The sequence below is a fragment of the Heterodontus francisci genome, chromosome 25 (genome assembly GCF_036365525.1).
Source record: "Heterodontus francisci isolate sHetFra1 chromosome 25, sHetFra1.hap1, whole genome shotgun sequence".
Lineage (NCBI taxonomy): Eukaryota > Metazoa > Chordata > Chondrichthyes > Heterodontiformes > Heterodontidae > Heterodontus > Heterodontus francisci.
Window position 1 is genome coordinate 65,510,645 of NC_090395.1, and position 25,938 is coordinate 65,536,582.

A 25,938-nucleotide genomic window follows, 5' to 3' on the forward strand; every position below is an offset into this window, starting at 1 on the left:
ACTTTGTTCCCTGAAGGTGGCAATGCAGGTCAATAGAGTGGTCAAGAAGGCATACGGCATGCTTTCCTTCATCGGACGGGGTATTGAGTACAAGAGTTGGCAGGTCATGTTACAGTTGTAACGGACTTTGGTTTGGCCACATTTGGAATACTGCGTGCAGTTCTGGTCGCCACATTACCAAAAGGATGTGGATGCTTTGGAGAGGGTGCAGAGGAGGTTCACCAGGATGTTGCCTGGTATGGAGGGCGCTAGCTATGAAGAGAGGTTGAGTAGATTAGGATTATTTTCATTAGAAAGACGGAGGTTGAGGGGGGACCTGATTGAGGTGTACAAAATCATGAGAGGTATAGACAGGGTGAATAGCAAGAAGCTTTTTACCCAGAGTGGGGGATTCAATTACTAGGGGACACGAGTTCAAAGTGAAAGGAGAAAAGTTTAGGGGGGATATGCGTGGAAAGCTCTTTACGCAGAGGGTGGTGGGTGCCTGGAACGCGTTGCCAGCGGAGGTAGTAGATGCGGGCACGATAGCGTCTTTTAAGATGTATCTAGACAGATCCATGAATGGGCAGGAAGTAAAGAGATACAGACCCTTTGAAAATAGGCGACATGTTTAGATAGAGGATCTGGATCGGCGCAGGCTTGGAGGGCCGAAGGGCCTGTTCCTATGCTGTAATTTTCTTTGTTCTTTGTTCTTTAACCCCCCAATCAGAAGAAACCATTTTTCACTATTCACTTGATCAGAACTATTCATATTATTGAAAATCTGTATTAAACAGGAAGGGATGAAAAATGAGCTCAGCATTTGGAACTTCATATCTGGATTTAGCTATGGATGTTAAAGGCAAACACATCTGGATTCTGCCGGACACAGCTTTGGCTTCAATCTTGAACTGATGTCCTAATTTAAAAACTAATTTTGAAGAGTTGGGATCACAGGGAAAATCTTTAGATCTGCAACTTTTTGTATGAGTGCTCAAGGTGCTCTCTGGAAGTTCACATTCACATGAATTGAAGACAATCATTAACCCATTCCATTCATGACTGCCTTAAGTTATTGCTGACAGGTATTTGGTTTCATACTGTATGCACTCTTACTGAAAGATTACTCACTCAAACATTTCCCCTCATAGGAGGAGAAGGATTGACTTGATCTTGAACAGATCTATATTAACAGAAGAAGCTAAAAAGCTTTAGATTTTACTGTTGCAACATTCAGTCATACAGAAAATCTCAAAACTTTGTTGAGTAAACAGTAAACATTTGAATATTGGTCATCTGACTCTCAAACTAATTCTCTTGAAGACAAAATAGAAGTCTTGTGCTTGACTGCAACTTATTACAAATGGGTCGAATCAGAGAAATTTATTTCATTAAATACCAAACACTTTCAGTTACAATGGTCACATCTCAAAAGTTCAGTGTTACAGTTGAAAGACCAAGGTCCATTTAGATCTCACTTCTACCAGATCATTTCCTGTCATTCACCTCTATCATTCTAAACCCATGTTGAATTTTGCTTCCTGCAGCATTCAGGAGAATATTTGCTGTTAATGTAGCAACAGTAACAACTTAATTATTCTTCCATGTTTAATACTAGACTAGAATGCGCAGAGTATTACAATTGTAAGTTTGTTGATTATGACAAACTATGTTTTCTTTATATTCTGCAGCAAACTATTGACATATAATGAAATGGTTAAAGAAAACAAACTCACCCTTTCTGAATTGCGTCAGGTACAAAAGTAGAGAAACAACGAACACAACAAGAAGGGCCCCCAGCACACCGAGCACTATGAAGAGCAGGCTGTGACACAGAGCATAGGAAAGGGTCAGTGTTGGTTCACAATTGATTCTTGGTCATTTGTTTAAAGAAAGAAAGTTTTACATTTATTCTTTCATGACCGCGGGACATCCCAAAACATATTACAGACAATGAAGTACTTTTGATGTGTAGTATCTGTTGTAATGTGGAAAATGTGACAGCCAACACAGCAAGGTCCCACAAACAGCAATTGGGTGAATGAACAGGTAATCTGTTTTGTTTCGTGATGTTGGTTAGGGAATAAATATTGGCCATGCCTCCAGGGAAAGCTGTCCTGCTCTTCTTTGAATATTGCCATGGGATTTGTTACATCCATCTGAGAGGCAGATGGGGCCTGGATTTAACATCTAATCACCGCTTTCCAATTATAAAGCAAAGAAACCAGCAGAAACAGTCTTTCTTAGGTTTTAAAAAGAAAAGTTGAAATTTATTACATTTAAACTCTAATTCGGTTAATGCCTACGGATATACACAGCGCCCACACTAGTAAGCATACGCGATATATGCATTCAGATAGAGATAGAAAGAAAACAGAAGAATAAAGTGGAAAAGTTTGAGGCAATATCTGAGGAGGTTTTTTGTGTTACAATTCTTCGAGCTCATTGCAGTGTCCTTGATTTTAGGTAGATCTTGCTTTTCGTTGGGGCCCATTATTCTTCTTAAACCTTGTTAGCTGTAGGAGACCTTGCTCTTTTGGGGTTCATGTGTCTTCAGTGGATTTGGAGCTCCGTGAGAAAGAGATGGGAGCAGATAGACAGGAGAGGAGATCTTCTCAGTCCAGAAACAAACAGCTTTCTGTCCAAACTGTTTGCACAAATTCAAAAAACTCAAGTTGCCCAGAATTTTAGTCATGTGACTAGCTGGTTTCACCATGTCCGTTTGTGAATTGGGTCATTTTAGCAGTCAACCTGGAATGAGAGCTCCCCTACCTTCAACGTCTAATGATCAAAAGTCTATTGTAGGTTGAATGTCAGGGAATGGCTGCTTTGTCTTTCCAAACCCCGTCTTTTAATATGCAAATGTCTTTTCCAGCCATGGATGATTTGTTCAACACATCCTTCCCGCACTCCAGTAACAGTTTAAAATCATGAAAACATTAATGTGCCTCATTCTTGGTAGGTGGGGCCTAGCATGACACCTCCACACCCAGCGGAATGAAATGTGACTTGAGAAACGACGCATTTCATTAAAAGGGTCGAGAAAAATGTAAAATACAGAAAAAACCATGGATTTCTCTCATTCATTCCTAAATCCTAAACCTTATTACGGCCTGTCTTCTCTTGGTGCTAGTGCTGCTTTAATTGCCCCTTTTTGGCATCCCAATAGACATGTGGTTCTTTTTTTTGGGAGGTTTCTCTTCCGTCTGCCCATTTCCATGGCTGCCTAGGGGCTTTGATCCTGCTGAGGTATTTTTTTGTTTAAAAGAGTCAGTAGTGGGCGGGTCTATCCTGAACTCTCTTTCAGTGCTTTGCTGAGTCATGCAAAGGCTTTTGACTTCAGGGGATGGGTGGTTTGCTTTTTTTCTGACTATGTGGGAGGATTCTTTGCTAATCTCCCCTTTGTCCCAGAGGACATGCCTGCCTGCAGGTATTTGTGCAGACTCTACTGCAATCCCCTGTGGCACTTTGACTAGGTGAGGCATCACCCTTACAGTTTCTCTGCCCCCTCTGTAGGTTCCTGTAAATGCTGTTAGCAACTCTGGTGGGGTGCTTCTAGTGTTTGCATTTATGTAGGGGGATGTGGGGTCTAACTTTCACATTTTTCAGGGGTGGCTGACCGAACAGAAGGGGTTTTCATCCGGGATTCCTCCCAGACTTCCTTTAACCTGCCGTCTTGGTCACTTTTTCCCATTCCCTTTCTAAACGTTTGCCAGCCTTGTGCTTGCCTGTCCCATTTTGTTTTCGGCTGGGGGCCCTTACAATTCACCAGCCCTCTGCTGGAGGGTCCTCCTAACACCAGTACAGGACTTAGGGGTGCAGGCTTCACTGCAGGTTGGGATTTCCCCTCAACATGTGGCAACTCCTGCAGTACTCAACCACATCTTTGTGGAGCTTTGGCTAGTCAAACCGCTGTCTTCTGGAGGCTTTGGTCTTTGGTATGTACCGGCATGTACAGCCACTGTCGTCTTGTGGGCCCTTCTTAATATTTGTTTCTGGTATCTCTGCGGCCCCACTAACTGGTAAATACTGTCCACTCCTCGCTCACAGGTCTGTGAGGAGAACTCCATTTCCTCATCAGTACCTCATTCTTTAAATAGTAGCATCAGGGACTCTCTGCTTCACTTTCAGACTGGGCAGCCTGTGCTAATTTATTGAAACATAGAAAATAGGAGCAAGAGTAGGCCATTCAGCCCTTCGAGCCTGCTCCGCCATTCATTATGATTATGGCTGATCATCCAACTCAGTAATCTGTTCCTGCTTTCGCCTCATATCCTTTGATCCCTTTCGCCCCAAGAGCTATATCTAACTTATTCTTGAAAGCATACAATGTTTTGGCCTCAACTGCTTTCTGTGGTAGCGAATTCCACAGGTTCACTACTCTCTGGGTGAAGAAATTTCACCTCATCTCAGTCCTGAAAGGTTTACCCTGTATCCTTAGACTATGACCCCTGGTTCTGGACTCCCCCACCATCGGGAACATTCTTCCTGCATCTACCCTGTCAAGTTCTGTTAGAATTTTATAGGTTTCTATGAGATCCCCCCCTCACTCTTCTGAACTCCAGCAAATATAATCCTAACCGACTCAATCTCTCCTCATACGTCATCATCATCCCAGGAATCAGTCTGGTAAACCTTTGCTGCACTCCCTCCATAGCAAGAACATCCTTCCTCAGATAAGGAGACCAAAATTGCACACAATATTCCAGGTATGGCCTCACCAAGGCCCTGTATAATTGCAGCAAGACATCCCTGCTCCTGTACTCAAATCCTCTCGCTATGAAGGCCGACATACCATTTGCCTTTTTTACCGCCTGTTGGACCTGCATGCGACTCTACTGGTTACATCCTCGAAGAATTCTAGTAGATTTGTTCTCCAAGTGCTCTGCTATAAAATCTTTGATAATGGATTCTAGAATTTTCCCCACTACCGACGTTAGGCTGACTGGTTTATAATTCAGCGACTGATGTACGAGAACACCCAGATCTCGTTCCATATTCCCCTCTCTCAGTTTATAGCCGTTCAGATAATAATCTGCCTTCCTGTTTTTGCTACCAAAGTGGATAACCTCACATTTATCCACATTATACTGCATCTGCCATGCATTTTCCCACTCACTCAACTTGTCCAAATCACCCTGAAGCCTCTCTGCATCCTCCACAAAACTCACCCTCCCACCCGGTTTTGTGCCATCTGCAAATTTGGAAATATTACATTTAATTCCCTCATCTACATCATTAATATGTATTGTGAATAGCTGGGGTCCTAGCACCAATCCCTGCGGTACCCCACTAGTCACTGCCTGCCATTCGGAAAAAGACCCATTTATCCCTACTCTTTGTTTCCTGTCTTCCAACCAATTTTCTATCCATCGCAATACACTACTCCCAATCCCATGTGTTTTAATTTTGCACACTAATTTCTTATGTGGGACTTTGTCGAAATCCTTCTGAAAGTCCAAATATATCACATCCACTGCCTCCCCCTCATCAACTCTACTGGTTACATCCTCGAAGAATTCTAGTAGATTTGTTCTCCAAGTGCTCTGCTATAAAATCTTTGATAATGGATTGTAGAATTTTCCCCACTACCGACGTCAGGCTGACTGGTCTATAATTCCCTGCTTTCTCTCTACCTCCCTTTTTAAATAATGGGTTACATTAGCTACCCTCCAATCTGTAGGAATTGTTCCAGAGTCTATAGAATCTTGGAAGATGACCACCAATGCATCCACTATTTATAGGGCTACTTCCTTATGTACTCTGGGATGCAGACCATCAGGCCCTGGGGATTTATCGGCCTTCAATCCCAAAAATTTCGCCAAAACCATTTCTCTACTAATACTGATTTCCTTCAGTTCTTTTCTCTCACTAAACCCTGTGTTCCCCAACATTTCTGGTATGATATTTGTGTCCTCCTTTGTGAAGACAGAACCAAAGTGTGCATTTAGTTGGTTAGCCATTTCTTTGATCGGGATAATAAATCCCCTGTTTCTGACTGTTGCAATACTGTGTCGGCTTGCTGAGCATCAGCTAGGAAAAATCGATTTAATTCATTCCCTGGGTCTCCTAACTTTACAAAGAAAGTCTCAGACAGACAGACCTGGTCATCTGCCTGCAGTGCCAATTCAGTCTCCTCCGGGGAGCTGGTTTGATCATGGCCTGATCCACTACACATTCTGGGAAACTGCAGGGGTCCGTCTCCTGCCACTGTCCTGTCTCTCTGACCTCCTGCCGTCTTTCTTTCACTACTGGGGGGCTACCACCTTCACCCCCGCAAGATCTTTACCTAGCAGCAGGTCAACCCCATCCACAGGCAAACTAGGGACAATCCCTACGGTCCCCGGTCCTGAAACTAGGTTGCACTTCAGGTGCACAAGGTGTACAGGTACAGGCATACATTGCCCTCCCATACCATTCATCAGCATTCTGGTGTTCACTGCACTCTCTGGGGGAAAGATCAGGCCTTTTCCCAGTAAAAGGGATCTAGTGGCCCCTGTGTCCCTGAGAATTACTATGGACTTGCTTACCCCACTCAAGGGGTATGGAGTTACTTTCCCTTCGGACACAAAGCCCTGATAATCTTCAGGAATCCTATTAAATTTTCCTGCACTTGCAGCCGTAAACTTCCTGGGTCTCACTCTTTGCAGTTAAAGCCACAGCTTGTTCTGCTGTGCTTTCCATCAGGGTCCCGTCTTCACTGAGCAGGTGTGCCCTGATTAACCCTACCAGCTTTCCCTTTAGTTTCCAGCAGTCAGCTTTTAAATACCCTGCCTTATTACAATGGAAGCACACAGGTCTCCGGGTCTTACTCTTGCTCACAGCACCTTCTTTTTTGGCTAGAGGAGGGCCCTCTGTGTCTCCTGTTTTCCTTTCTCTCCCAGGACTGCTTGGGCTGCTATCACCTTCCCACACTTTATCCTTTTCGGATTTGTGGGGGTGACCAGAAAAGGTTCTCCCCTGGAAAATTGAATTATAAAATAAAGCAACTCATCGGCCATGCGGCCCCTTGTCTGGCTCTCTGAACCTGCTGCTCCTCTACATGGGTCTTTATGGAGAGTGGGAGAGAGTGTTTAAATTCATCTAACAGAATTACTTCTCTGAGATTCTCATAGCTGAGCTGTACTTTAAGAGCCCTCAGCCGCTGGTCAAACTCCAGATAAGTTTGATTAGCTTGCTTCTTGAGGTTTCTAAACTTTTGGCAATAGGCTTTGGATACTAATTCATATGCCCCGAGGATAGCATTTTTGGCCAGTTCATAATTTGATGAACTCTCATCTGGCAACAGGGAATAAAACTCATGGGCTTTTCCAGTTAGCTTGCTTTGCAGCAAAAGAGGCTAGGTCTCAGCTGGCCATTTTAGCTGCCTTGCCATAGAGTCATAGAGAGTTATACAGCACAGAAACAATCCCTTCGGCCCATCGTTTCTGTGTGGCCATCAAGCACCTATGTATTCTAATCCATTTTCCAGCACTTGGCTCATAGACATGTATGCTATGGTGTTTCAAGTGCTCATCTAAATACTTCTTAAATGTTGCGAGGGTTGCTGCCTCTACCACCTCTTCAGGCAGTGTGTTCCAGATTCCAACCACTGTCCAGGTGAAAAAATTTTTCCTCAAATCCCCTCTAAACTTTCTGCCCCTTACCTTAAATCTATGCCTCCTGGTTATTGACTGCTCCACTAAGGGAAAATGTTTCTTCCTTTCTATCCTATCAATGCCCCTTATAATTTTGTGTACCTCAATCAGTTCCCCCCTCAGCCTTCTCTGCTCAAAGGAAATCAACCTCAGCCTATCCAGTCTCTCTTCTTAGCTGAAATGCTCCAGCCAAGGAAACATCCTGCTGAATCTCCTCTGCACCCTCTCCAGTGCAATCACATCCTTCCTATAGTGTGGTGCCCAGAACTGTACACAGTACTCCAGCTGTGGCCTAACTAGCGCTTAATACAATGCCATCATAACCTCCCCGTTCTTATATTCTATACCTCAGCTAATAAAGGCAAGTATCCCATATGCCTTCCTAATTCCTTATCTACTTGGGCTGATGACTTCAGTGATCTATGGACAAGTACACCAAGGTCCCGCTGACCCTCTGTACTTCCGAGGGTCTGAGCATCCATTGTATGTTCCCTTGCCTTGTTAGATCTCCCAAAATGCATCACCTCACAATTCTCAGGATTAAATTCCATTTGCCACAGCTCTGCCCATCTTACCAGCCCATCTATATCGTCCTGAAATCTAAGGCATTTCCTCCTCACTATTTACGACACCACCAATTTTCTCAAAGGACACAAAAAATACTTCTACATATTGCTCATTGAATGTTGGAATTAATTGAGCTTGTTTTAGCAATTCTGCTCCCAGCCCTGAATTACGCTCCTACATATTGGCCATGCTTTCACTGGGGTTACTCTGTCCGCCCCTTGTTAATTCAAGCTGCTTCAGCTCTCTTTCTTCGCATTCCTTCCGGAATATTCTTTCTCTCTCTCTCTCGTCTCTATTTCGTTCCTTCTCCTGTTTTACTTTTTCTTCACGTTCCTTCTTGAAGGCTCTCTTTTTCTCCCTATCCTGCCTCTCTCTCTTTTTTTCCTGTCTCTCCCTTTCTCTTTCTCTTTCCCTGTCTTCTAATTCAAGTTTCCTTTGTTCCAATTGTATCTTTGCTAGCCATACCCTGTCGGGGCCTACTTCTAACACTGCTTCTGCTTCTTCAGATTCAGGGAAAAAATGGTTGGCCACTAGCCTTAAGAGTTCAGACTTCCTAGCCTTGCCACAGACAGTGATCCCACGCTGCTCAGCCATTTTTCTCAGCTGCTCCACAGACAGTGCTTTTAACTTATCCCAAGTTATTTCAGCCTGGCTTGGAGAGCTGCTAGCCTCAGTTGCAGACATGTTAGTATTCAAGCACATCCAACCACAAGAAAACCTGTATTGAAATCTTGCTCTTTTTCACTGGGAGTAATTTGGCTTCCCACTTCCAGTTTCTCTCATTTGTCTTTGGGTCAATTCTGGCTGCTAGCACCCAAATTTTTGTTATGACCAGGTGAGACCAGGGTTCCCTTTCAGCCTTCACCTGGTCTTACTGTAACAGGGTTTAATTTTAAACACACCGTGTTTTTAGCTCCCCCTTGGTGAATCCTTGTTCACCGCTTTCCAATTATAAGGCAAAGAAACCAGCACAAACAGGCTTTCTTAGGTTTAAAGAAGAAAAGTTGAAATTTATTAAACTTAAACTCTAATTCGGTTAACACCTATGGATGTACGCCACGCCCACACTAGCATGCGTACTTAATTCACACATGCAGATAGAGACAGAAAGAAAACAGAAGAAATAAAGTGGAAAAATTTGAGACTATATCTGAGGAGGTTTTTTGTGTTATGGTTCTTTGAGCTCTCTGTAGTGTCCTTTAGATTAGATTAGAGATACAGCACTGAAACAGGCCCTTCGGCCCACCGAGTCTGTGCTGACCATCAACCACCCATTTATACTAATCCTACACTAATCCCATATTCCTACCAAACATCCCCATCTGTCCCTATATTTCCCTATCACCTACCTATACTAGTGACAATTTATAATGGCCAATTTACCTACCAACCTGCAAGTCTTTTGGCTTGTGGGAGGAAACCGGATTTGGAGTTCCGTGAGAAAGAGATGGAAGCAGACAGACAGGAGAGGAGATCTTCTCAGTCTAGGAGCAAACAGCTTTCTGTCCAAACTGTACAAATTCAAAAAACTCAGGTTGCCCAGCAGGTTAGTCATGTGACTAGGTGGTTTTAGCATGTCCGTTTGTATATTCGACCATCTTAGCAGTCAACCTGGAATGAGAGCTCCCCCACTTTCAATGTCTGATGATCAAAAGTCCATTGTAAGTTGAACGTCAGGGAATGGTTGCTTTGTTCCTCCAAACACCGTCTGTTAATATACAAATGTCTTTTCCAGCCATGGCTGATCTGTTTAACAAGTCCTTTCTTCACTCCAGTAACAGTTTAAAAATCAATGTCCATGAAAAAAAACTAATGTGCCTCATTTTTGGCACGTAGGGGCCTAGTATGACAGATGGCATCTCTGACAGCACAGTATTAACTCAGTATTGCATTGGATTGTCAGCCTGGAGGGAACATGGACCCATAACTTTTGGTTTGAGCAGTTGAGCGTTCTTCCACTGAGCCATAGCTAATCTGCAGCAAGCTTCAGCTGCACAGGAGGGGCAGAAGAAGAGTGGAAGAGCAATAATGATAGGGGATTCAATAGTCAGGGGATCAGACAGGCGTTTTTGTGGCAGTAAACGTGACTCCAGGATAGTATGCTGCCTCCCTGGTGCCAGGGTCAAGGATGTCACAAAGTAACCATAGTAAATAATTGAAAGGGCACCACCTGATGGGCAGCAAAATGGAAGTGATTACTACTTATTTTCATTTCCCATCAACAAATATAGCACCTTTGTTAAGGAGCTAAGACAACAGCATGATGTTAACCAAGCCATCATTTCCATTCTGATGATTTACATGCTGAAAAAATACATGACTTTCATTCCTTATGTCAAAATGATTAAAGAACATTGGAACAGCTTCCATGTGAGAGATTAACAATCAAAACACCAGCAATGAGAACATTGTACCTGTCCGTAGATTTGTGTTCTGAAGATTGATTCTGATTATCAGTGGAATTTATATTTGTACTTGTAGAATGTATAGTTGCTGGTGATACTGTTGAAGAAAAATCACAAAAATATTCCGGTCCTGTTGAAACAAGGGAATAACATGCAGAGTCAACTCATTTTCACTTGTAGTCAGTCAAGAGAAGACCATTGTCAAGTGGAAGCTCATTACTTGAGTAAAAACCTGGTAGATATAATGGATTTGGATGGTTTAATTTCTGTGCAATTTCCCCCTCTTTGTTAGCAAGGAGAGATGATGCATACACCTGACAGTGACTTGTTTTTACTGATAATTTCTATTCTTGCCCATATTTGAGAGTTGGTGGCACAGGGTTACTATTGGGGACAGTTAAAGGGCTCAGGTTGGTGGCCTGCAATTCAGATATCCCTTTGTGCCCATGAACGTTGCACGATCATATTAATTTGTCACGTGCTAATATTGACAATCGTCATTTCTTGCCTCTTGGGATCAGTTTTCTGAGCTTGCAGTAGCAACGGGAAGCCTCACCCATTGGTAATGGATATTGTAATATCCTGCCAGTGATTTTCTGTCTATTTAATTATAATGACCTGTGTTGCTGGTGGGACAGGCTCCCCACCTCGCGTGATCACTCAGATAATTAGCTTGGGTTAATAAGTAAATCAGACTTAAGTAAATAATTTGTTTCCAATGTTAAGAAATAACCTGCACTGATGCAGCACCTTTCACAACCTCAGGACATCCCAAAGTGCTTCACTGTCAATGAAGTAGTTATTTGAAGCGTAGTCACAGTTCTCATATAAGGAAGAGCGGAAGCTAATTCCTGTAAAGCAAGGTCCCGAAAACAGCTTTAAGGTAATTCACCAAATAATATGCTTTTTAGCGACATTGGTTGAGGAATGAATGCTTGCTGTGACACCAACTTCCCTATCCTTCTTTGAACAATATCCTGGGATCTTTTACACCTACCTGAGCAGGCACATGGTTCCTTAGTATAACATCTCATCCAGACAACAGCATCTCCAAAAGCATAGCACTACCTCCGTGTTGGACAGTAGCATCTACCCCAATTTTATCTCTGAAAGGTGACTTGAACCCACAACTGACTGGCAGCAGAAATCAGAGTGCTACCAACTGAGCCCCTGCTGACAGCTACATTACAAATGCTGTTTACAGGTGATATTTTTACCTGTAGCTGACAGTCTTCTTTTCTGACAGCTAAAGCAGGTGACCATATTGGCATATGACTGGAGTCAATATTTGCATATGCAAACTTATATTTTTTAAAATTCTTTCATGGGATGTGGGTGTCACTGGCAAGGCTAGCATTTGTTGCCCATTCCTAATTGCCCTGAACAGCTTGCGAGGTTATTTCAGAGGGCAGTTAAAGAGTCAATCACCTTGCTGTGGTTCTAGAGTCACATGTAGGCCAGACCAGGCAAGAACAGCAAATTTCCGTCCCTAAAGGACAGTAGTGAACCAGATGGGTTTTTACGACAACGGATGAGAGTTTCATGGCACATTACTGAGGCTTGCTTTCAATTACAGATTTTTATTGATTAATTGCATTTATTACTTAAATTTAAATTTCAGCAGCTGCTGTGGTGGGATTTGAACCCATGCCCCCAGGATATGAGGCTGAGGTTTCCTGTATTAGTAGTTCAGTGACATTACCACTATGTCACCATCTCAAGAGCAGATGCATTTTGGTGTGACTGAGCACAGCAAATGCTGAAGATGCTGCTTCTGCTCTGCGGAAAATTAACCCACTACATTCAAATAGGCTAAGATCCTCCTAATTCAGAACCAGAATCATTGGCCAGAAATTTACCACTCCCCCGCCCCCCCCGCCCCTAAGAACGGGAAGGTGGCGGGTGGGGGGCGGGGCTGGGGGGGGGGTGGGGGGGCAGTGGTGAGGTGGCGTAAAATGGAGCAGGAGGCTCAGGAGGCCTTCCCAAATCGCTGACGCCTCGGCCGCCCATTTACATAGGCTGGCAGCGGCTAAAAACGGCCCAAACACCCAAGGCCAATCAAGGTCCTTACGTGGCCAATTAACGGCCACGTAAGGACCTACGCCCACCTCCACGGGGATTTTACCCGTGGCTGGTTGGGCGATCAGGCCGGAGAAAAGCCGCCTATTAAAAGCAGGCGGCTCTCTGACGTCCTGAGGGGGGGCCCTCATGATCGAGCACCCTGTGCCTGACGGAGGGCCGTCTCCATTACCCCAACCTTCTCCAACACCTAACATGCCCCCTGCCCTCCCAACCGACCACCCTCACCTCGTCGGGGCCCGACCAATCACCCCCGGCGAGGCAACAAAACCTTACCTACGTTCCAGGGTTTCCCGACATCTTCCTCACGAAGCTGGGCTGCAGTCCTAGCAGTCACCACTGCTCCAGGTGGCGCTACTGGGACAGTTAGATGCCAGCCTGCTGATTGGCCGGTAGATCTATTAGGTGGGACTTCCTGCCTCAAGCGGGTGGAAGTCCTGCCTCAGACCAATTAAAGCCCGGGGACCCGCAAAATACAGGTTGGATCCCCAGCCTAGGTTCCTGTCTGCCAAGGGTAAAATCCTCGCCATTGTTTTAAGGTGATTGGATAATTCAGTTTTTAGTGCATGGATATCTGATATTTTGACTGGCAAACTGGAACAATAGAATTTTACTGCACGGAAAGAGGTAATTCGGTCCATTGCTCTTGTGATGACTCTCTGAAAGAGCTCCCACTTAGTCCAATTGCCTTGTCCTTTCCTCACTCCCTCCTAATTTTCCTTCTTTTTGTTTCCCTTTTAAAATCTTTTATTATTTCTGTTTCCGAGACTTATTTTAGTCCTAACAACAATTTGCATCAATAAAATTCTCCTAGCTTCTCCCTTTGTCTGTTTGGTGATGATTTGAAATTTATGCCCTCTAGATGCTCACTCATTAACTAAGGGGAATAGTTATCGAGTCATAGAGTCAATACAGCATAGGAGGAAGCCATTTGGCCCATCAATTCCATGCCAGCTATCCAATCTGTCCCAATCCCCTGCTCGATCCCTGTAGAACTGAAAGTTTATTTACTTCAAGTGCCCATCCAATTTCCTTTTGAAATCATTGATCATCTCAGCTTCCACCTCCCTCATGGGCAGTGAATTCCAGGTCATTACCACTTGCTGCATAAAAATGTTCTTCCTCATATTGCCCCTACATCTCTGCTCCAAAACCTTAAATCTATGTGCCCTTGTCTTTGTACCATCAATACATGGGAACAGTTGCTCCTTGTCTAACTTATCCAAGCCTATCATAATTTTGTACATTTCTATCAAATCTCCCCTCAATTTCCTTTTCTCCAGGGAGAACAACCCCAGCTTTTCCAAACTAACCTTCTAACTAAAATCTCTCATCCCGGAGCAAAGTCCATGGCACCACGGGTGGCTTAGCTGCACAGGAGGGGAGGAAGAAGAGTCGAAGAGCAATGGTGATAGGGGATTCAATAGTCAGGGGTTTCAGACAAGCGTTTCTGCAGCAGTAAACGTGACTCCAGGATAGTGTGTTGCCCCCCAGGTGCTAGAGTCAAGGATATCACAAAATGGCTTTAGGACATCCTTCTGGGGGAGGGTGAACAGCCAAAGGTCGTGGTCCACATTGGTCCCAATGACATAGGTGGGAAGAGGGATGAGGTCCTGAAAAGCAGAATTTAGGCAGTTAGGAAGGAAATTAAAAAGCAGGTCTTCAAGAGCAGTAATCTCAGGATTACTCCCGGTGCCACATGCTAGTGAGCATTGGAATAGGAGAATTGATCGATTGAACATGTGACTGGAGAATTGATATAGGAGGGAGGGCATTAGATTTCTGAGGCATTGGGACCGGTTCTGGGGCAGGTGGGACCTGTACAAGATGGACGGGCTACACCTTGACAGGACCGAAACTAATACCCTCGCAGGGAGATTTGCTGGTGCTGTTGGGGAGGGTTTAAACTAGCTTGTTAGGGGGATGGGAACCTGAGGGGTAGCTCAAATGCAAAGAAGTAAAGCTAGTACCAGAAAAGTAGCAAGTGACATTAGAAGGCAGGAGAAACAAAGGCGAGTATCAACTAGGCTTAAAATGCAGAATGTCACAAAGACTAGGTTACGGGCACTGTACCTGAATACACACAGCATTCACAACAAGGTAGATGATTTAAAGGCCCAAATAGAGGAAAATGGATATGATCTAATTGTCATAACGGAAACATGGCTACAGGGTGACCAAGACTGGGAACTGAATATTCAAGGATATTCGACATTTAGGAGGGACAGACTAAAAGGAAAAGGAAGTGGTGTTACACTGATAATACGGGATGGGATCAGTACATTAATAAGGGAGGATCTCAGATTGGAAGAACAAAATGTGGAATCTGTTTGGGTGGAGCTAAGAAACAGCAAGGGGCAAAAAATTATTGGTAGTTGTTTATAGCAATGGTAGTGTGGGGCATGGCATTAATCAGGAGATTAGAGAAGCATGTAATCATGGGTGACTTCAATCTGCATATTGACTGGGTAAACCCAATGAGCACAAATGCTGTAGAGGACGAGTTTCTGCAATGTGTTAGGGATAGTTCTCTAGAGCAGTATTTTGAGTAACCGATTAGAGAACAGGCTATTTCAGATCTAGTATTATGTAATGAGAAAGGGCCAATTAGTTATCTTGTTGTAAAAGAACATTTAAGGATGAGTGACCATAATATGATAGAATGTTACATTATGTTTGAAAGTGAAGTAGTTCAATCTGAAACCAGGGTGTTAAATTTGAACAAAGGAAATTATGAAGGCATGAGAGGCAAGTTGGCTGAGATAGACTGGGAAAATATATTAAAAGGTATGACAGTACATAGGCAATGGATAGTCTTTAAAGAAATATTACATAGTTTACAGCAACTCTACATTCCTTCAAGGCACAAAAACCGCAAAAGTAAAGGCAGTCAACCGTGGATAACAAAGGAAGTTAAGGATTGTATAAGATTAAAAGAAAAGGCCTATAAAGTTGCCAGAAATAGTAGTAAACCTGAGGATTGGGTGGATTTTAGAATACAGCAAAAGAGGATGAAGAAACTGATAAAGAAAGGGAGAATAAAATATGAATGTTGGCTAGCAAGAAATATAAAAATGACTGTCAAAGCTTCTGTAGATAGGTAAAAAGGAAACATTTGGCTAAGAAAAATAAAAGCAAAATACTGCGGATGCTGGAAATCTGAAATAAAAACAAGAAATGCTGGAATCACTCAGCAGGTCTGGCAGCATCTGTGGAAAGAGAAGTTAACGTTTCGGGTCAGTGACCCTTCTTCGGAACTGACAAATATTAGAAATGTCACAGATTATAAGCAAGTGAGGTGGGGGTGGGGCAAGAGATAACAAAGGAGAAGGTGTAGATTGGACCAGGCCACATAGCTGACCAAAAGGTCACGGAGCAAAGGCAAACAATATGTTAATGGTGTGTTGAAAGACAAAGCATTAGTACAGATTAGGTGTCAATACACTGAATATTGAACAGCAGCAAGTGCAAACCTGAAAAAAACAGTGGGTAAGCAAACTGAACAAGCTAAGATGAAATGAAATAAATGCAAAAAAAAGATTGTAAAAAATGTAAAAAAGAATGTAAAAACAAGGAAGAAAAAATAACTAAAAATGAAAGTAAAATTAATCTTATACAATCCTTAACTTCCTTTGTTATCCACGGTTGACTGCCTTTACTTTTGCGGTTTTTGTGCCTTGAAGGAATGTAGAGTTGCTGTAAACTATGTAATATTTCTTTAAAGACTATCCATTGCCTATGTACTGTCATACCTTTTAATATATTTTCCCAGTCTATCTCAACCAACTTTACCCCCATTTTACTTTCATTTTTAGTTATTTTTTCTTCCTTGTCCCCTTACCTTAGGAAGGATATTATTGCCATAGAGGGAGTGCAATGAAGATTTACCAGACTTGTTCCCGGGATGGTGGAACTGTCCTATGAAGAGAAATTGGGGGAAACTGGCCGTGTATTCTCAAGAGTTTCGAAAATTGAGAAGCGATCTCATTGAAACTTACAAAATATTTAAAGGGATAGACAGGGTAGATGCAACGAAGATGTTCCCCCTGATTGGGGAGTCTAGAACCAGGGGACATAATTTCAAAATAAGGGGGAAGCCACTTAGGACAGAGGTGAGGAGAAATTTCTTTACTCAGAGGGTTGTGAATCGTTGGAATTCTCTACCTGAGAGGGCTGTGGAAGCTCACTCACTGAGTGTGTTTAAAGGAGAGATTGACAGATTTCTAAATACAAATGACATAAGGGGATGTGAGGATAGTGTGAGAAAAGGCATTGAAGTGGAAGATCAACCATGATCATATTGAATGGTGGGGCAAGCTCAATGGGCTGAATGGCCGACTCCTGCTCCTATGTTCCTATGTTCCTATCCTATATTCCCTGGAACCATTCTGGTAAATCTACACCCTCTCAAGGACCCTCACACCCTTCCTAAAGTGTGGTGACCAGAACTGGATGCAATACTCCAGTTGAGGCTTAACCAGAGCTTTATGAAGGTTCAGCATAACTTCTCTGCTTTTGTACTCAATGTCTTTATTTATGAAGCCCAAGATCCCATATGCTTTGCTAACCACACTCTCAATATGTCCTGCCACCTTCAAAGATCATGCACATGCACCCCCAGTTCCCTCTGTTCCCGCACAATCTTTAGAACCGCACCATCATGTTTAAATTGCCTCACCTTCTGCCAAAATGCATCAGCTCACACTTGTCGGACTTGTCTGTATTAATTGCCATCTGCCACTTATCTGCCCATTCTGTGAGCCTATCGATGTCCTGCTGCAGGCTGCCCGTATCACCTTCATTGTTTGCTCTTGCTGGAGTTTGGTCTCATTGACGAATTGTGAAATTCTACTCTGTGTTCCAAGATGCAAGTCATTTACATATATCAAAAAAAGCAGTGTCCTAACTTAACCGTTGGGGAACACAACTGTCCACCATCTGAAAAGCAACCATTTACCATGACTCCAACACTCATTCCAGATGAAGCAGCGATTTACTTGTATTTCTTTCAAATTAGTATACTGTATTCGCTGCTTACAATGCGGTCACTTTTACATTGGGGAGACCAAACGCAGATTGGGTGACCACTTTGTGGAACACCTTCGTGCAGTCTTCAAGCATAACCCCGAGCTTCTGGTCATTTTCCACTTTAATTCATCACCCTGCTCTCATACCCACATTTCTGTCCTTGGCCTGTTGTAGTGTTCCATTGAAAATCAACATAAGGTAGAGAAACAGCACCTCATCTTTGGGTTAGGCACTCTACAGCCTTCTGGACTTAACATTGAGTTCAAAAATTTCAGAGCATGACTGCCATTTTCTTTAAATTTTCTTTTTATTTATTTTAATTTTTAACCATGTGCCTGTCTTAAACTTGTTTTCCATGTCTTTGCTTTCAGACAGAGCTGTTCATTATTCTGCCATTAACACTCTCTCTGGACTCATGCTTTGTATTTTACTACTATTATTAGCACTCCCTTTGCCTTTTATTCTGTCACATCTCTGTCATTTAATCCCTCCTGTCCTCTGCCCTATCACACACCTTCCCTTTTGTTCTCCTCCCCACCACCCCCCCCCCCGCCATTTCACTTGTTCAAAGCCTATTATATTTCTAACTTTCGTTGAAATTTCGATGAATAGTCACAGAGCTGAAACATTGGTTGGAATTTTACGCCACTCCAGCGAGCCTGATGATGATGGGAGGGTGGCATAAAATTGAGCAGGAGGCTCTGGGAGGCCTTCCTGACCTGTTTCCACCCCCGCCCCACTTTACGTCGGCTGGGGAGGTTGAGAAACAGGCTGACCGCCCCAGGCCAATCAAGGCCCTAAACGGCCACTTAACAGCCACTAAAGGGCGTTCATTCGCCACCACGGGGATTTTACCCGTGGCAAGTGGGCATCCGGAGACATGAAAGGCCGCTCAATGAAAGCTGGCGACCTCTCTGCGCCCAGGGGATGAGCCTTGTTAAACGGGCACAGGGTGCCTGATTGAGGGCCGCCTTCGCTTCCCCGACAACCCCCAGGTCCTGAGACGCCCCCCCACTTCCCCCCACAGGACCACCCTTACCTCGCTGGGTCACGGCTGATCACCCCGGTGAGGCAACTCTAACCTCCCTGTCGTCCTGGCTCCCTATCCTCGACTGGACTGCAAACCCAGCAGTGCCCACCGCTCCCTCAAGCGGGTGGAAGTCCTGCCTTGAAACAATGAAATCCCGGGGACCTATAAAATACGGGACGGATCCCAGGGCTGGGCAGAAGTGGGTTCATCACTGACTTTCATGGCCATCTCCCCTCCACCCAATGTAAATTCCAGCCCATTAACTCTATTTCTCTCCCCACAAATGCTGCCTGACCTGCTGAGTATTTCCAGCACTTACCGTTTTTATTTCAGATTTCCAACATCTGCAGTATTTTGCTTTTAATTTACCATGACTCACTGTTTTCTGTTGTTAAGTCAATTATTTTATCCAACTGGACATTGACCCTCCTATTCCATGAGCCTCAATTTTGTTAAGCAGCCTTTTATGTGGTACTTTATCAAATGCTTTCTTAAAATCCATATAGCCCACATCCATTGCATTCCCTTCATTAACCTTCTCTGTTACTTCCTCAAATAAGCATGATCTGGCTTTTACAAATCTGTGCTGACTATCCTTAATTAACTCAAACTTCTCCAAGTGCCTGTTAATTTTTTTTTATTTACTGATTCCAAACTCTTATCCACCACTGATGTTGCACTAACTGGCCTACAGTTGCAAGGACTTTCCTCACATCCCTTCTTGAATAAGGGTATCACATTTGCCATTCTCCAATCCTCTGGCACCTTCCCCATATCTAGGGAAGATTGCAAGATTATGGCAAGCCCTTCCATTATCTCCAACCCCAGTTCCTTCAGCAACCTGAGATACAATCCATCTGCACCAGGTCACTTATCTACTCTAAGCATAGTCAACCTTTCCAGTATCTCCTGCCTCTCAATTTTTACCCCATTCATTGCCTCCACTCTCTGCTTCTACTGATACTTTGTAAGATTCCTCTTCCTTAGTAAACACTAATACAAAGTACTCATGAAGTATTCTAGCCTTGCCCGATGCCTCTAAACATATATCACCTGCTTTGTCTCTAATAGGCCCCACTCCACCTCTTACTACCGTTTACTATTTACTTGCCAGTAGACGATTTTTGGGTTTGGTTAGCCCCAACTTAACCTGATCAAAACCTCCAATAATTTTGAATACCTCAGTTAACCTCTGTTCTGATATTTTTCTTCTCATAACTAAAACCTCACCTCAGGTTTCATTTTAGATCAACTCCTCCACACCGTGGGCTGGGTTTTTAGTGCTCATGACCTGGAGTGACGGTGAGCGAAGACAATGGAGACCCGCGTGTGTGGGTCGTGCGCCGGCATGCCATCGTGATGTTGTGCGTGGCAGCTCATTTAAATATGCTGGTTGGCCCAAACCCCCCAACCAGATGGAGGGGGTGGGCTCCCTGATACTGCGAATGGAGTCAGCTGCCTGTGCACAGGCACTGGCACCATTTTTAAAGGGCAGACAGCCCTGCCGGATCATTTACATTTTTAAAGTTAACCCCTCGCCGCTCCCCATTCAGATCAAAAATCTGTTGCCTCTTTCCCATTCCACAATAACAATAAAATTAAGAATTTGCTCTCTCCGCCCCAAAACATTGATCTTTCAAACATGACCTTCCCCACCTCACCCCCCCAAACTGAATAGAGTGCACTGGTCACACCTTCCCACCATCCCCTACACTAATGATGAAAATTTGACCCCAGTTCCCCCCTACCCCCGTACCCCCGCACTCAAAATCTTAAGTTCCTCACTTCCCCAACAGTGCTGCCTCTGCTTCCACCAGACAGGAAAGTGAAGGGGTGTGAGTGCCGACCGCCACTCAGAAGATCGCAGCCTTACCGTAAGATTGCAGGTACATTTATTCCAATGTATTCATTGTGCTACTTTAAATACGCAAAAGGGTCCCCTTGCCCAATGGCGGGGTGGTCGCTGGAGGGGGTGGGCTCCCTGACACTGCTAATGGTGTCAGCTGCCTGGGCACAGGCACTAGCACCATTTTTAAATAGTGCCTCGCTGATGCCGCCGGGAAGATTGAGCCCGGCCCCTCCCACCCGCCATGGAGCCCAATGTTGGGAGCTCTGTAAAATCCCAGTCCCTATTCCTGACATCCTTTCTGAACAAGGACTCAACAGTTGGAGATTGCATTTCAAAATTCCATCTGCTAGACACTGGCATATTGCTTGATTAAGACTCTGTCGATCAAATTCCATTTTAATTTCATGGGATTACTGGAGTTTCTGCAATTTTTAAGCATATTTTGGGGATACTTTAGGATCCTGTGTATTTTCCATGAAAAATACAGAAGTGTCCTTGTCCATAACTGTTGAGGGACCGAATAGAATGAATTTGACCAGTTGCAGTTTCTCAGAGTGACTAAGGAATTTAACCAGTGACCAGTTTAGACAGACATTCATTAAAACATTCATTAACCCTGTTGCTTGTTTACAGGAACACTCACCAATGCTGCCGATTTGTGTCACATAACTGCAGTTCTTCCCCGATGTGTTGATACCAGTCACATTAACCATTTCACTGGATTTTTTCCCCATATTATTTGAGGCTGTGCAGTAATATTGATGATGTTGCTGTTTGAAGGATTGACAATGTAGATCCAGTTTATTGGTGTCAGAGATCTTTACATCTTCAGACGGGGTCTTTTCATACCATGTGTACTGAATGGGAAAGGATCCCTGGACAGACTCACAGGAGACGGACACTGAGCCCCCGGAACATGAGACATTTGGTGATGATAAAAATCTCAGTACAGGAACAGACACGGATTCTGCGGGAAAGAAACAAACATTCAGATACTGACTGAACATCTAAAAATCAAATACTCTCCAATTTGCATCACTTCTGTATCTCAAGCAGGACCTGTCATGTTGGAACCTCACCAACACATCTACCTCTCCATATCTCTCCATCCTCCAAGCAGCCTGAACTACCATGTCGACCATTATATCAGAACATTGCAGGGCTGCAGATCAGGACAGCAGCAATGATACTGGGGATGTGTTAACTTGAAAATCAGAGCGAGCAATGTCTCTCAAAAGCAGGTAGCCAGTTTCCAAATTCTGTTTATTGTTTGTGTCTTGAATGTGAACTAGTTGGAGAGAGGCTTCGAAAAGCACAGCAAAAAATGAGGGCACAAAATTGGGAGATATCTGTTAACACGCTTTGTGGCTTTAGATAGGGAGTTTAATTGTGATTGATTCCAGTTCTCTGCAGCTGAAATGGAATGCTTTGGGCCCAATATTTATGGGGAGGGAGTGTGTGTGCTTTTGGGAAACCTGGAAATATCGGGAATGTGAAGGTTATGCCGAATTTAACGGCAAACTCTCATCAGAATTCTTTTACACCGATTGAAAGGCTGCAGGAAAGCCTGCACTAGATGATTAGGAGTTGGTGATGGTGTCGGCAGTGAGGACGGAGGGAAAGAGGGAGGCAGGGAGAGTTTGCTGGTTGGGGTGGTGGGAACAATGTTGACTCATTGCGGGAGATTGTGGCAGAACGTTTTATGGGGGGCTGGGGAAGCACTCCTGCGTTTCCTGCTCACAAACAATGCTGGCAAAATACTTACCTGTTGGATGTGGCAGCTCCTGCCTCCCTTCACCCATTTGATAGGCAGGGGAAGAAGAATTAGAATCCCCCCTTTTTAATCTCTGTGCTAAGGGAAGTAGCCAAAGGAGAAAGGTGACCAGATTCACCAACATTTTGAATGAGAATAGGTGGGCGTTCACTGCTGTTGCTGCCACAAACTGTACTTGGGAAGAGATTAGACCAAAAATCTGTTTGCTAACTGAGAGTGTATTTTATAAATGCTACAGCTTGTGAGCCTTTCCCTGAGACTTTGCAATTCACATGCCAAGATTCACTGAAAAATTAACAGGTGGTCCCGAACTTGGAAAAGTGACCAGGCCATTCTGTCCCTTGAGCCTGTTCCGCCATTTAATTGGAGCCCAACTGACGTGTATCTTCACCTCATTTACCCGTCTTGATTCCGTACCCCAGAATATCATTACTTAACAAAAATCTGTCGATCTCAGTTTCAATTTCAATTGACCCCCAATCTCAATAGCTTTTTGGGGAGCGAGTTTCTTCCAGAGTTTCACTACACTTGGTGTGAAGCCGGGCTTCCAGACATCAACCCTGAACACTCTGGCTCTGAGTTTAAGGTTATGGTCCCTTGTTCTGGACACCCTGACCAGAGGAAATAGTTTCTCTCCATTTATGCCATCATATCCTTTAATCATCTTAGAAGATCTTGGATGTTGGGAGGAATTTTAACCCAGAGCAATGCGTCCATTCAGATGTGGGTGTGAGTTGAAATTAAAATGTGCTCACATCCAGAATCTAACTCCAACATCTCAACTTCAGGGTTTAACTATGCTGAGTTTGGTTGTTTGTGCAGAACCCCCTCTGACGATGCAGGTTAGCAATTTAAATCTGTTAATTGCTCAATTCTAGTGATATTTCATCGATAGAGCTGGTCACGCTGTCACTGGAATGACCTGTAACATCAATCCACTCATGTTTGAGCTGGACTCCTTCATTCTCCTTGCAATCCTGGACAGCGTACGTGGAAGGCCTGTCAGGATGTTCTAGATTTTCTGTTTCCTCTCAATGATTATCCTTTTCGTCAATGGCTGTCAGGGTACAGCTGAGCAGAGTTTGGAGAGGGCTGTATCCTCTGGTGCAGACTCTCCACAACTGCCCCAGCTGTCACTCTCTGCTTCTGTTCACTTGCGGCGTGAGATTCACCAGGTGAAAACACACCTATTTGTCTAACTGGACCCACTGAAGTGTGAGCACCTGCATTTGGTGCGTGGTAAGCATGAGTCCTGTGATGGTGGACCCTCAGAGTAATCATGTCCTTTAAAGATTCATCATCCGTGAGGTCAATTCACTGCTGCTGTACATGTAAAAGCGCTGGTTGAGAGAAAAGATATGAATTCATACTGGCAAGGTAAGAATGTTGCATGTTATCATTATGAAGATGATCATATTTGATTCGCTGCTAAAATCTGGTCAACATAACTGAGTGTTGTGTATCATGTGGTCCCATGATATTCAATTCTGTCACCAGCTAGCTGGGTGGCCCCCATCTCCCCATCTCCAATGGTCAGGGATGTGGAAATGCCACTGATTTCCAGTGCGTCCTCCTCTGTAGTTTTCAGCTATGAGCTCTCTGGAAGACTATCTCCGGTTCTGCCCTATCCCTAGTGTTCTGCACTCTCTCTGCAATGGGAGAAAGAACAGACCTAGGAGTGGCTGTAATGGCATGTGTTCACCTGATGGATGCAGTGCATTTGTTGAGGGTGACTATTAGGGAGAAGCAAGAAATTGCATCAGAATCAGGGTGAGTGGCAGTGGTGGATTTATAGATGGGAATGTGAGAAAGTGCACAGAAAGAGAGGCTGGGTGTGCGTGCAAGGTAAGTGTCTGTGAGGAGTGATGTGATGGAGTGGGCTTGGTGAGACGGGATTGCGGGGGATGCAGGATGTGTATGATGGGATGGAGGTGAATGTGCAACTGTGTTCACCTTTCTAAAACATTTCCTGTGCAGAATCCAGGAGCGTGGCACAATTCTCTTGCTGCTGACCTCCTTGGACACATTCCGGCATGGCCTCTTTGTGGGTTTCTTCCTCCTGTTGCTGGGGAAGATTATCTCTCTCTGATGACTCACTGCCCCCAGCAGAATATCAAGGAAGGTATTATTAAATGGGGCACAGTCTTTGAGAACCCCTGAGTCTATCTTCCACGATTGCTGTCATTTTTCCAAACCTCCCAACTCCTGCACATTCCATCTTTTGATTGGCCCTTCAAATACTCGATTTGAGATCGCATCACCTGTCCTGCATCACATTTACTGTTGTGCATTTAACGGCAAAACAAAAGTAAAATTATAATGAACTAGCTGTGGTAAAATGCCACAGACAGACAGATACACTGAAATGATTTCTGGTTTTCCCGCATGATATTGGACCCCTCCCAAGAACAAGCCTTGAAGTTAATATCCAAGCCATTGTATCTTTTGTTTGATCCATCAGGAGGTCTGCTTGGAAGGAAGACAATCTCTCAACAAATAATAAAGAGGCTTCTTTTACCATTGAACAGCGACCTTACTTTTCAATTTTATTTTAGTTCACTTGTAAAGTTGAACTGTGTTCAGCCGACCTTAGTATCTAGTTGAATATGTGAATCACCCGTCATATTAGGATAACTCTGGAACCTGTTAAGCTCAGGGAATTAATTATATTTTTATTATTTTCTAAGAATTTATACCTTTAGTAACAACTTGCTGCTCACTGATTTTGTTATTGTCTTTCAGTTAGTTTGAGTTTGAATACAAACATCTGACATTGTGTTATTTAATACAGTTCAGAGACAGCAAAATATGCTGAGCATCCCACATGATGTCTGTCACAATACCCTGAAGTTAAAGGAATTGCTAATCCCATAATACTTGAAATTCTTGGTCAGAAAGTTGGACAGGCCACGAATTGGGTGTGTATAACACGGGTTCTATTTCCCGACCTCTGCCCGCTACCTGACAGACTCTGCACTGCTGCGGAGCCTCGGGATATCAGAGCTGTCATGTTTCTCCCAGATAAACCATTGATCAGACATTTCAGTAGAGAGTAATAAAGAAAATCACTGAGAAATGTACCGTAAGATATTTGTATCTCTACAGCAAACATTGGATCGTATCCAGGTTTTGTAATACCACAGCTGTACCATCCTGCATCTCTTGAGCGAAGATTCTTCATTGTAACAACAAATATTCCTTGTCTCTTGTTATCTGTGATTGACATTCTTTCACGTTGCCAATTTGATGATACTAAAATTGAGCACTGGCGAGTCGAGCCATCACACCAATATTTCTCGTATGACTGGTACCATCTGTCATAGTAACAATCTATTGTGATTGATCTTCCCACAATTCCTGTTACTTTCTTTTTTGCCCACAATGCACCTGAAACTGAGGAGACAACATTTCAGAAACTGACTAGGAAATAACTGCTTATTACAAACAGGTACATTTTAGTAAGTGTTACCACTGGATACAGATTATATCTATTAATATTTTGAATTCCTTCTAATTTGTGATGAAAGAAAACATTAGTGTAGTGCCTTATCACAGCCTCAGGATGTGACAAAAGACTTCACAGCCAATGA

General features: G+C 43.7%; 1 pseudogene; it reads right to left on the bottom strand.

Annotated features, from left to right (window-relative positions):
• The window catches only part of LOC137384036 (uncharacterized), a 234,460-nt pseudogene that overhangs the window by 13,184 nt on the left and 195,338 nt on the right, over positions 1-25,938 (bottom strand).